The sequence below is a fragment of the Myotis daubentonii genome, chromosome 4 (genome assembly GCF_963259705.1).
Source record: "Myotis daubentonii chromosome 4, mMyoDau2.1, whole genome shotgun sequence".
NCBI lineage: Eukaryota > Metazoa > Chordata > Mammalia > Chiroptera > Vespertilionidae > Myotis > Myotis daubentonii.
The window spans coordinates 9,787,185-9,799,519 of record NC_081843.1 but is presented as its reverse complement, the minus strand read 5'-3'; the positions used below and the strand labels follow the sequence as shown (position 1 = coordinate 9,799,519).

At 42.8% G+C, this 12,335-nt stretch overlaps 1 pseudogene; it reads right to left on the bottom strand.

The window, feature by feature from the left end:
* Positions 1 to 1,283: 1,283 nt before the first annotated feature.
* LOC132232553 (histone H3.3A-like) lies at positions 1,284 to 12,300 on the bottom strand (annotated as a pseudogene).
* Between the last annotated feature and the right edge of the window lie 35 nt (positions 12,301 to 12,335).

Below are 12,335 nucleotides of genomic sequence, written 5' to 3'. Positions count from 1 at the left end.
GCACATCAGAGCGAGGGGTTGAGCGGCCTTAGCATATCATTAGCATATTACACTTTGAATGGTTGAACGGCCGACCAGTCAATCACACTTAGCATACTGGCTTGTATTATGTAGGATACGGTGTAAGAAAGTGGTCTAGTTTAGTTTTTTTGCATATTATCTGTCCAATTTTCCCAACACCATTTATTGAAGAGACTGTCTTTGTCCCGTTATATATTCTTGCCTCCTTTGTCAGAGATTAATTGATCATATAGGTGTGAATTTTTTTCTGGGCTCTCTATTTTGTTCCATGACATATGGATGTTTTATGCTAGTACCAGGCTGTTTTTAAAATATTTTTTATTGATTTTTAGAGAGGGGAAAGGAGAGGGATAGAGAGATAGAAACATCCATGAGAGAATGAGAGAAAAACATAGCCTTCTGTATGCTCCCTACTGGGGATTTATCCACAACCCCCTGACCAGGAATCAAACCATGAACTCCTGGTTCATAGGTTGATGCTCAACCATTGAACAGTGGCCAGGTAGTACCATGCTGTTTTGATTACAATAACCTTGTAGTATAGTTTGGAATTGTAATGAATCTGTAGGTTGCTTTGGGTAGTATGGACATTTTAATAATGTTAATTCTTCCTATTCATGAGCACAGCATAACTTTCCATTTATCGTATCTTCAATTTTTCTTTTTTTAAAATAGCTTAATATATTTTAATAGCAAACTTACAGGAACAGCACAGAAGACAGACAACATTAAAAACATGTAATTGCATGTAGGACAACTAAGTTAGAAAAGTATAGTGAATGGATGGAATGTACTGTTTGATAAAAATGCTACAAACACCATTTAGTTGCCATCAATAAGAAATTTACTTGTTTTTTTTTAATTTTATTTTTTGCAGTTTTTTATTTCTTTTATAACTATCTGTATTGCTCTTAGATTTTTTGTTATTTTAAAGAGAAAAGGTATTAGGCTGAATGTTCAGTTCTGTCATCCAGAAATTTACTTGTTTAAAAATAAAATCCAAATGCTGGCATTGTCCAGAAAAATTTAACAGGTTTATTTATATTGTTATAAAGTTGAACTGCTGAAACTTGTTTACTGAAACATTTGACTTACATTAATGCTTTATGTCCCCTCATTTATGTTAAAAAAAATTCACACACAAATGAAAATGGAAAAACTGCCAATACCTGATTTCTGTCCCCTATTTTCAACTTGCAATAATATACTTAGTTATCTTTTGACCCCTTGGGGAAAAAACAAACAAGCACCCTAATGTTCAGAACTACCAATAACGGGAAGAAATTTTTTTAAAAGAATGAAATGTTTTCCATCTTAGTGGATTCTTAAGCACGTTCCCCAGGTATGCGGCGTGCTGGCTGGATGTCTCCTGGCATAATTGTTACACGTCTGGCGTGGAGAGCACACAGGTTGGTGTCTTCCAAAAGGCCAACCAGATAGACCTCCCTTGCCTCCTGCAAAGCACCAACAGCTGCATTTTGGAAGCGCAGATCTGTTTTGAACTCCAGAGCAATTTCTCACACCAGACGCTGGAAGGGAAGTTTGCAAATCAGTTCAGTGAACTTCTGATAAAGTCTAACGTCATGAAGTGCCCCGGTACCAGGCCTGTAACGATGAGTTTTTTTCACCCCTCCAGTAGAGGGCGCACTCTTTCAAGCGGCTTTGGTAGCCAGCGGCTTCCTTGGTGCTTTACAACGAGTCGCTTTGCAGGCAGTCGGCTTTGTACGAGCCCTGGTATAGTGACCTCCTTACTTACCCCCCCTTCTCCTATGGCTGAAGCTTGGCAAGCTGGAGGCGGCGCAGGCGTCTGAGAGTGACGGCAGCTGCAAACACCCATTTTTTTTCTTCAGTGCCATAGTTTTCTTACTCCAGGTCTTTACCTCCTTAGTTAAATTTATTCCTAAGTATTTTATTCTTTTTTCATGCAATTGTAAATGACATTGTTTTCTTAATTTCTCTTTCTGACAGTTCATTAGTGTAAAAAATGCAACAGATTTCTGAATATTAATTTTGTATTCTGCTACTATACTGAATTCATTTATTTTAAAAGTTTTTCTGTGTGGAATCTTCAAGGTTCTCTCTCTATAGTATCTTGTTGTTTTTATAATGGCCATTTAACAGATGTGAGGTGATATCTCATTCTGGTTTTAATTTGCATTTTCCTAAGGACTAATGTTGTTGAGCATCTTTTCATTTTAGCTGTTCATTTATCTTCTTTGAAAAAAGTGTCTAGTCAGATCCTTTGCCCATTTTTAAATTGGGTTATTTGTTTTTTTTGCTATTGTGTTGTATATGTTATTTATGTATTTTGGATATTAACCCCTTATCAGATATATGCCACAGTTTATTTATCTATTCATATACTGAAGGACATCTTGGTTGCTTCCAGGTTTTGGCAATTCTATCTAATAAAAGAGAAACATGGTAATTAGCTTTAACTTCACTACCCTTCCCATTGGCTAATCAGGGCGATATGCAAATTAACTGCCAACCAAGATGGCGGCCGGCAGCCAGGCAACTGACGTGAACAGGAGGCTTGCTTGCTCCAGTGACGGAGGAAGCCAAGGTCCCCGCCTGCCGCTGCTGGGCTCTGAGCTGCTCTCTAAGAAACATTGTTACAAATATAGAAGCTAAACAAAACCCCAGAAACCTGCTTTCAGCTGGCCGGGATCTCAGAGCTGGAGTCACAACAAAGTTTCAAATACAGAAAGTAAACAAAGCCCAGAAACCTGCTTTCAGCAGCCGAGGTCTCACAGCTAAAGCCGGCTCTCAGCTCCAGGGACAGCCATAGAAGGTAAATAAATCCCAGAATAAAAATTTAAAAAAAAAGGAAAAAAGGAGAGGTTGGGAGCTTCAGTCATCCGCCAGCCTGAAAACGGCCTTCAGCCCCTCACCCAGACTGGCCAGGCACCCCAGTGGGGACCCCCACCCTGATCCAAGACACCCTTCAGGGCAAACCAGCCAGCCCCGCCTGTGCACCAGGCCTCTATCCTATATAGTAAAAGGGTAATATGCCTCCCAGCACCGGGATCAGCGGAGCAGTGAGGCCTCCCAGCACCGGGATCAGCAGAGCAGCGAGGCCTCACTGCCCCTGTGTCAAGTGGAGCCACGAGGCCTCCCAGCACCGGGATCAGCGAAGCAGTGAGGCCTCCTAGCACTGGGATCAGCGGAGCCACGAGGCCTCCTGGCCCATGGAGCAGCGTGACAGGGGGCAGCACCCAAACCCCATGATTGCCCTGCGGCTCTGTGTGTGACAGGGGGCAGGGCCACAACCTCCCTATTCGCCCTGCTCTGTTCGTGACAGGGGAAGGCGCCCCAACCCCCTGATCAGCCCTGTTCTGTGTGTGACAGGGTGGAGCTGCAACCTCCCCATTGGCCCTGCCCTGAGTGTGACAGGGGGCAGCGCCCCAACCCCCTACCTTGAGCATGACTGAGGGTGGCATCGCAACCTCCTGATCGGCCCTGCTCTGTGTGTGACAGGGGGGAGCTCCCCAAACCCCTGATGGGCCCTGCTGTGTGTGTGACAGGGGGGAGCTCCCCAACCCCCTGATCGGCCAGCTCTGTATGTGACAGGGGAGGCACCACAACCCCCTGATCCGTCCTGCTCTGTGCGTGACAGGGGGTGGTGCCGCAACCTCCCCATTGACCCTGCCTTGAGTGTGACAAGGGGCAGCGCCCCCATCCCCCAATCGGCCCTACCCTGAGCGTGACTGAGGGTGGCATCACAACCTCTTGATCCACCCTGCTCTGTGCATGACAGGGGGTGGCGCCCCAACTCCCCAATCAACCCTGCTCTGAGCCCGACGAGGCACCTAGGGATTGGGCCTGACCTCTGCCACCCGGGAGTGGGCCTAAGCCAGCAGTTCGTTATCTCCTGAGGGGTCCCAGACTGCGCGAGGGCACAAGTGGAGCTGAGGGACACCCCCCCTCCCGCCAGTGCACAAATTTTTGTGCACCGGGCCTCTAGTCTATATATAAAAGGCTAATATGCTAAGTGTCCCTCCGACCGGTCACTATGACATGCACTGATCACCAGGCGGCAGACGCTCAATGCAGGAGCTGCCATGAGGCACACTGGCCATTTACAAATAAATAAATTACCTGGCGCCCACAAAGCAACACTTGGCCTGGCCACCATCCTGGAGCAACAGCCCACCAAATCGCAACCTACACTGCCAAGACCCCATGGCACAAAATGTGGCCCACAGCCCAGCCCAGCCCAGAAACGGACACTGTGGGCGCCGGATAATGATGTCACATGGCAATGCCTGGCTTCCTCTCCCTAGCAACAACTAGCCTCCTTGCAGTTTCTTCAGCCCAGGAACATGACTTGCTTTATAGCCAGGTGCAAACATTTTACGCTTTAACCAAATGTCTGAAGCATTTTCCCATGCCTCATCTCATTTGATCCTCACAGAAGTTCTGGAGTAGGTAGATAGGAGACTCGGTAGAATTCTATTTTCTTCTCATTAGCTGGAAAACAGAGATTTAGAAAGTTTAGAAACTTGACCCGACTGAAAAGAAGTAAGAAATGGTGGACCTTGAAAATGACTTCAGAAAAAAAAAAAAAAGAAAGAAAGAAAATGACTTCAGGTTTTTTCACTGCACAGAATATAGTCAAACACGGCTGTAGTTAAATATTTTACCCTTTGTTCTCCCTGCGTGATCTACAATAATAATCTGCTTCGTGTTGATATTTACTGCTGTGTTGCTGACAATTACCTGAAAGAGAAGTTGGGGTGCTTCACCGGGCTGGAAAAAGTTTAGCTAAATTAAAAAGCAGGTCTAATTAAGCAAGTTTATTCTCTTTATATAAAAGGCTAAGTTGACACGCGCATGTGCGATACATATAAAGCTCTCGCTGGTGCCAGTGGCACGCATGTGTTTCCATCTATCATTGTCAATCGTGAATTTGGTTGACACTTCTATTATAAAGGGAAAATAGCAATATTAAAATATTTCTTCTAATTAATTTCCTTTCAATGTGCATGAATCTGTGCACCGGGCCACTAGTCATGAATAAAACCCCTATAAACACCTGTGTGTAGTTTTTGGATGGGCATCGGTTTTCAACTCCGTTTTGAGTTACAAAGAGTGTAATTGCTGCTTCCTGTACTGAGGGTAATGCTTACTCTTATAAGAAACTACCAAACTGTCTTCAAAGTGGCTGCAGTATTTTGCTTTCTCACCAGCTATAAATGAGAGTTCATATTGTTTCACATCTTCAGTATTTGGTACTGTCAGTATTCCAGATTTTGGCCAAATAGATAAGTAGTGGTATCTTACTGTTATTTTAATGTGCATTTTCCTGATAACATGATGTAGTGCACCTTTTTGTTTTTTTCTCTCTTTTTTTGGAGTATCTTTTCATATGCATATTTGACATCTGTATGTCTGATGAGTTGTCTGTTAAGGTCTTTGGCCCATTTTTAATCAGCTTGCTTGTTTTCTTATTGTAGAGTTTTAAGAGTTCTTTGTATATTTTGGATAAGTCCTTTATCAGATGTGTCTTTTGCAAATATTTTCTCCTAGTCTGTGGCTGTCTTATTGCTTGACATTGTCTTTCACAGAGCAGAAGTTTTAAATTTAGTGAAGTTCATATTGTCCATTATTTCTTTCAGGGATCATGCCTTTGGTGGTGAATCAAAAAGTCATCATTGTCACATCCAAGGTCATCTAGGTTTTTCTCCTATTTTTCTCTTACCTTCTATTTTTTTAATCTTTAAAAATATTTTTTTTATTGATTTCAGAGAAGGGAGAGGGAGAGATAGAAACATCAATGATGAGAGAGAATCATTGATTGGCCACTTCCTGCACGCCCCAAACCGGGGATCAAGCCTGCAACCCCCCAGCATATGCTCTGACTGGGAATCGAACCATGACATCCTGGTTCATCGGTTGACACTCAACCACTGATCCGTGCCAGCCAGCCGCCTACCTTCTATTTTATCCTCTTATCTTATGGACGTTTTATAGCTTTGTGCTTCACATCTAGGTCTGTGTTCTATATTGAGTTAATTTTTGTGAAGGGTGTAAGGTCTATGTTGAGATTAATATTTTTGTCAATGTCCAGTTGTTCCAGCATCATTTGTTATAAAGACTATCTTTGCTCCATTGTATTACTTTCTGTTCCTTTGTCCAAGAGCAGTTGACTGTATTTGTGGGTCAACTTATAGGCTCTTTATTCGGTTCCACTGATCTATTTGTCTAGTCTTTCACCAAAATCACACTGTCTTGATTACTGCAGCTTTATAGTCTTGGTGTCAGATTATGGCAGTTTTTCAATTTTGTTCTCCTTCAATATTGTGTTGGCTTTTCTGGGTCTTTTGCCCCTCCATATAAACTTTGGAATTAGTCCACTGATATCCACAGAACAACTTACTGAGATTTTGATTGGGATTGCATTAAATCTATGGGTCAAGTTTGGAAGAAAAACTGAAATCTTGATGATATTTTTTATCATTCATTTTTCATCCAACCAAAATTTCATCTGTAAATGTGAACCAACAATCTCTTTCTCACCAGGTTGTTTGAAATGTTTTTCATTAATTTATTAGTTATCTAGAGAGTACTTCAAACTCTGTAATAACGTCCCTGCTCTCAGAGAGCTTATCTTGGGTAGGGAGATATACAATAAACAAGCATATAAATAAATTAATAATTTCAGATAAGTGAGGAAAACATGTGATAGAGTAACTGGCAGTGAAAGGGATACTTAATACCAGGAAACTTCTCAGAGGAGGCAATGTTTGAACTATGATCTTCATGAAAAGGGAGAAATAGCCATGAGAAAAAAATTCAGACAACGAAGATGAGGGCTTTGGGAGCAGCAAAATGAACTTGATGGATGGTTTAGAGAAGAGCATGGAGGCTATAGTATAGTGAGAAAGGGGTAAATGAAGTTAAAAAAACAACAACAGGCAGGCGTCAATGCCTATAGAGTTATTTTTTTTTTATATAAAGTTAGTTTTAAATTTTAAGTATAAAAATACATGCTGCGAGGTACATAAATTTTAAGTGCACAGCTCAGAGAATGTTTACATCTGTACACACCCTTGGATATAACCGCATTCAGATCAAGATATAGAACAGAGGTCAGGAAACTTTTTTTGTAAAGTGTCAGATAGAAAATAGTTTAGACTTTGTGGGCCTATGGTTTCAGTTGCAACTACTCAGCTCTGCTATTGCAGCCGGAAAGAAGCCATAGATGCTATGTAAGTGGATGCACACAGCTTTTTCAATAAACCTTTAGTGAACACTGAAATTTTAATCATATAGAATTTTCATGTGTCACAAAATACTAGGCTCATTGTGATTTTTCCTCAACCACTTGAAAATGTAAAAAGCATTCTTAGCTTATGGGCTGTATAAAAACATTTAGTGGGCAGGACTTGCCCTTCAGGCCATAGTTTACCAAATTCTTATTTAATTCATTTTTAGTATCCTCCTTTACCTCCTCTCAGTAAAATCCCTCTCCCCCAAAGTTATTGCTATGATTTTGTCACCATCAATTAATTTTGCCTGCTCTGGAACTTTAAAGAAATGGAATCATATGTATACAGTCTTATTAGAGGCCCAGTGCATGAAATTCGTGCATGGGTGTGGTCCCTAGGCCTGGCCGGAGATTGAAGCATGAGCATCTGGCATGGAAGAGCAGGTCCCAGCTGACCTCTTGACCTCTGGGCCTTGGGCAGCACCTGGGGCCCCATATGCCCCTCTCTGCCTGAGTCACCAGCCAGATGCCATGGGTCGGGGCACAGTGTGGGCCTCTGGGCCACCCAGAGGTGCCACACAAAAGCCAGGTGGGCAGCGCACTCTCTCCCGGCTGGCCTCGCAGACTGGCTCCTGTGCGAACCCACAGAGAGCACAACTGGCCCCTGCGGTCCCAGAGGCTGCAGCTTGGCTCACCCTGAAGAGGCCACACTGGGACCTGAGCACCAGGCTTCCCTGGCGCAGGAGGGTAGCAGGCAGAGTGAGAGCGAGCTCCCTGGACACTGGGCATTCTCACCACACCTCTGTCCCCATCACCCCCGCCCCCAGGTGGTCAGTGAACATCACAGCAAGCAGTCGAACTCCCGGTCTCCGGGTCAGTGGAACCACTGCCTGAGGGGACAATTTGCATATTAGGCTTTTATTATATAGGATGTTTGGCTTCTTCAGCTCATCATGTCTGTTCTGTGATGATTTAAGTGGACTAAGATGCCATTTGGAGGTCTTAAGTTTGAGAGCAACATGATCTGATTTACATGAAAAAGACACTCTGGTTGCTGTATGAATAATGGAGTGAAGGGGCATAGGAGTGGAAGTGGAAGCCCGTTTAGGAGTAATCCAAGCAAGAGGTGATGGTAACTGGTCCAGGGTAATAGTCATGGAACTAGGAGGTTTGGATTTGAGTTTGAGACCATGTATTTTTTATTTATTTTATTTTATTTTTAGAGTGACAATTACTTTATATTTTATTGATTACTGATGAAGTAAAACATTTAATTTTTTAAATATTATTATTTTTTTTTTATTGCTTAAAGTATTACAAAGGGTATTACATATGTGTCCTTTTTCCCCCCCGCCCTTGACAATCCCCTGGCCTCCCCTACCCCCCAGTGTCTTATGTCCATTGGTTATGCTTGTATGCATGCATACAAGTCCTTCCGTTGATCTCTTACCCTCCACTCTCCTGCTCCCCAACCCTCCCCGGCCTTCCTGCTGCAGTTTGACAATCTGTTTGAGGCAGCTCTGCCTCTGTATCTGTTATTGTTCAAAAGTTTATAATGGTCTCTATTATCCATGAATGAGTGAGATCATGTGGTATTTTTTCCTTCATTGACTGGCTTATTTCACTTAGCATAATGCTTTCCAGTTCCATCCATGCTGTTGCAAATGGTAAGAGTTCCTTCTTTTTTACAGCAGCATAGTATTCCATCGTGTAGATGTACCACAGTTTTCTAATCCATTCATCTACTGATGGGCACTTAGGCTGTTTCCAGATCTTAGCTATGGTGAATTGTGCTGCTATGAACATAGGGGTGCATATATCCTTTCTGATTGGCATTTCTGGTTTCTTGGGATACATTCTTAGAAGTGGGATCACAGGGTCAAATGGGAGTTCCATTTGTAGTTTTTTGAGGAAACTCCATACTGTCTTCCATAGTGGCTGCTCCAGTCTGCATTCCCACCAGCAGTGCACGAGTGTTCCTTTTTCTCCACATCCTCTCCAGCACTTGTTGTTTGTTGACTTGTTGATGATTGCCAGTCTGACAGATGTGAGGTGGTACCTCATTGTTCTTTTGATTTGCATCTCTCGGATGATTAGTGACTTTGAGCATGTTTTCATATGTCTCTTGGCTTTCTGAATGTCCTCTTTTGAAAGGTGTCTATTTAGGTCCTTTGCCCATTTTTTGATTGGATTGTTTATCTTCCTTTTGTTAAGTTGTATGAGTTCCCTATAAATTTTGGAGATTAGGCCCTTATCAGATATGACATTGGCAAATATGTTTTCCTACGCTGTGGGTTTCCTCGTTGTTCTGTTGATGGTTTCTTTTGCTGTGCAGAAGCTTTTTATTTTGATGTAGTCCCATTTGTTCATTTTCTCTTTAGTTTCAAGTGCCCTAGGAGCTGTATCAGTGAAGAAATTGCTTTGGCATATGTCTGAGATTTTGTTGCCTTTGGATTCTTCTAGAATTTTTATGGTTTCCTGTCGTACATTTAAGTCCTTTATCCATTTTGAGTTTATTTTTGTGTATGGTGTAAGTTGGTGGTCTAGTTTCATTTTCGTGCATATATCTGTCCAATTTCCCCAACATCATTTATTGAAGAGACTATCTTGGCTCCATTGTATGTTCTTGCCTCCTTTGTCAAATATGAATTGAGCATATTGGTTCAGGCTGATTTCTGGGCTCTCTATTCTATTCCATTGATCTATATGCCTGTTCTTGTGCCAGTACAAGGCAGTTTTGAGAACAGTGGCTTTGTAATACATCTTGATATCTGGTATTGAGATCCCACCTACTTTGTTCTTTCTCAGGGTTGCTGCAGCTATTCGGGGTCTTTTTTTTTATTCCAGATGACTTTTTGGAGAGTTCATTCTAGATCTGTGAAGTATGCCGTTGGTATTTTAATGGGAAGTGCGTTGAATTTATAGATTGCTTTGGGTAGTATGGACATTTTAATGATGTTGATTCTACCAATCCATGAACACGGTATGTTCTTCCATCTGTTTATGTCTTCCTCTATCTCTTTTTTCAACGTCCTGTAGTTTTCTGAGTAGAGGTCTTTTACCTCTTTAGTTAAGTTTATTCCTAGTTAGCTTAATTTTTTTGGTGTGATGGTAAATGGGATTGTTTTTATAATCTCTCTTTCTGAAAGTTCACTATTGGTGTATATAAATGCCTCAGATTTCTTGTGGTTAATTTTGTATCCTGCTACATTGCCAAATTCATGTATTAAGTCTAGTAGCTTTTTGATGGAGTCTCTAGGGTTTTGTATGTATACCATGTATTTTTTTAAAGTATTATAATGCAAGTAGCTCATATTAATTTCCTGAATCTTTCTGAGACTGGAATCATGAATTTGCATGTATTAACTATGTCTCTATACTTAAGGGTTAATAATACCTTTTGGAGTGGTGTAGACAGACCATGAATCCACATACAATGCAATCAGTGCCTTAAGAAGCCTAGGAAGCTATGGGAGCCAGAATGGTGTTATACCAGCCTGGGGGTGGTCAAGAGAGATCACCTGGGGGTTGTGGTCCTTGAGCTAAATTCTAAGAAGGAATAGTTTAAAGCAGCAGTTGCCAACCTTTCGGACCTCAGAGACCACCAGTGGTCCATGGACCACTGGTTGGCGTCCGCTGGTTTAAAGGATGAAAAGGTATATGGGAAGGCCAAATGATGTGAAATCTCTTGGAAGTTCAGTGTGGTTCTATGATGAGATCTCATAAATATATGAGTCTGGCCTGAAAAAAGACTTTGAACTGGGTGTAAATGGTTGGGGATTCCACCATTTATTCAATCAAACAACTACTCCTAGGTGCTTCTAGGTGCCTTGAGACTCAAGGAGAGACCTGAGGTGGCAAACTAGAAACCTGTGGGCTGAATCGGACCAACACATGTATTTTGCCCCACATTCCTATAGGATCACTGGAATAGTGGTTTTAACGGTGGCTGTTCTTTAAGACGGAGTATATGGTCTCCTGTTCTTCACATTCCTCCTTTGCTTCTCTTCACCTTATTTACACTACTTCCTGGCCCTTTGAGGTTTTTGTTGTAAGTAAAATAGGACTTCAAGTCAACGACACAGAGAGAGAATGATCAACATTTGAATAGGGAAGAGCTAACCTAAGTAGATGAAGAGGAGATGAGAGCTTTATCAGCGCTAGGGTGGACTTTTGGTGGTGCAAACATATATATTTATTGATTTCGGAGGAAGAGGGAGATAAAAACATCAATGATGTGAGAGAATCATCGATCAGCTGCCTCCTACATGCCCCCTACTGGGGATGGAGCCCACAACCTGGGTATGTAACCTGAAAAGGTGACCTCCTAATTCATAGGTTGATTGACGCACAACCACTGAACCACACCAGCCAGGCAGGTGGTGCAATTTGTGAGTGTGAGCATCCTTGTGACTTAGACTGCTTGGCTATGAATCTTGGCTTTGGGCTCTGTCACTAGTTTATAAGCCTCAATTCATTTGTAAAATGGGTGTATTGTTGAGATTAAATGAGACAATTAATGTATAAAGTGGCCTTAGTAGACATTAACTGCTATTATTATTCTATCCTGGGGTTAGGGTATCGATTTTCAAAGGGGTTCTTAACCTGGAAGTTGGCCAACAGATGGCACAGGTGTTTGGGAGCTATCTGCTATACCACCCTTCTCTAAAAGGAAGCAGCTCTATGTCGAGTGGATGGCAGTGGGAATCCGGAGGCCCCGCTCCACTGCTAACTTGTTGAAAGTACCTGACAAATTGCTTCAGCTTTCTGGGTAATCTACCGAAAGCGGGGAACTGGTTCGACTTGGCAGCCGCAGTGCAGCCCAGGGGCAGCTTCAGTGAGGGAGGGTAAAGACATTCCGCCGCGGGGCAAGCGCGGAGCCTCCGGGCCAACTACACCTCCCAGCCTGCTTTGCGCCTCGGACAGCGCCCTACGCTAGCACGCGAGCCTCTTCGCATTTCCAACCTCCAGTTACCGTCTCTCGCGAGAGGACGGGCCGCGCCGGCGGTAGCGATAGCTGTAGTGGTGCTGGTGCAGGTGGTGGCGGCCGAGACGGCAGCGGCCATTTTGGTGAGGCCTCGGAAACAGCGGCGGCGGCGGC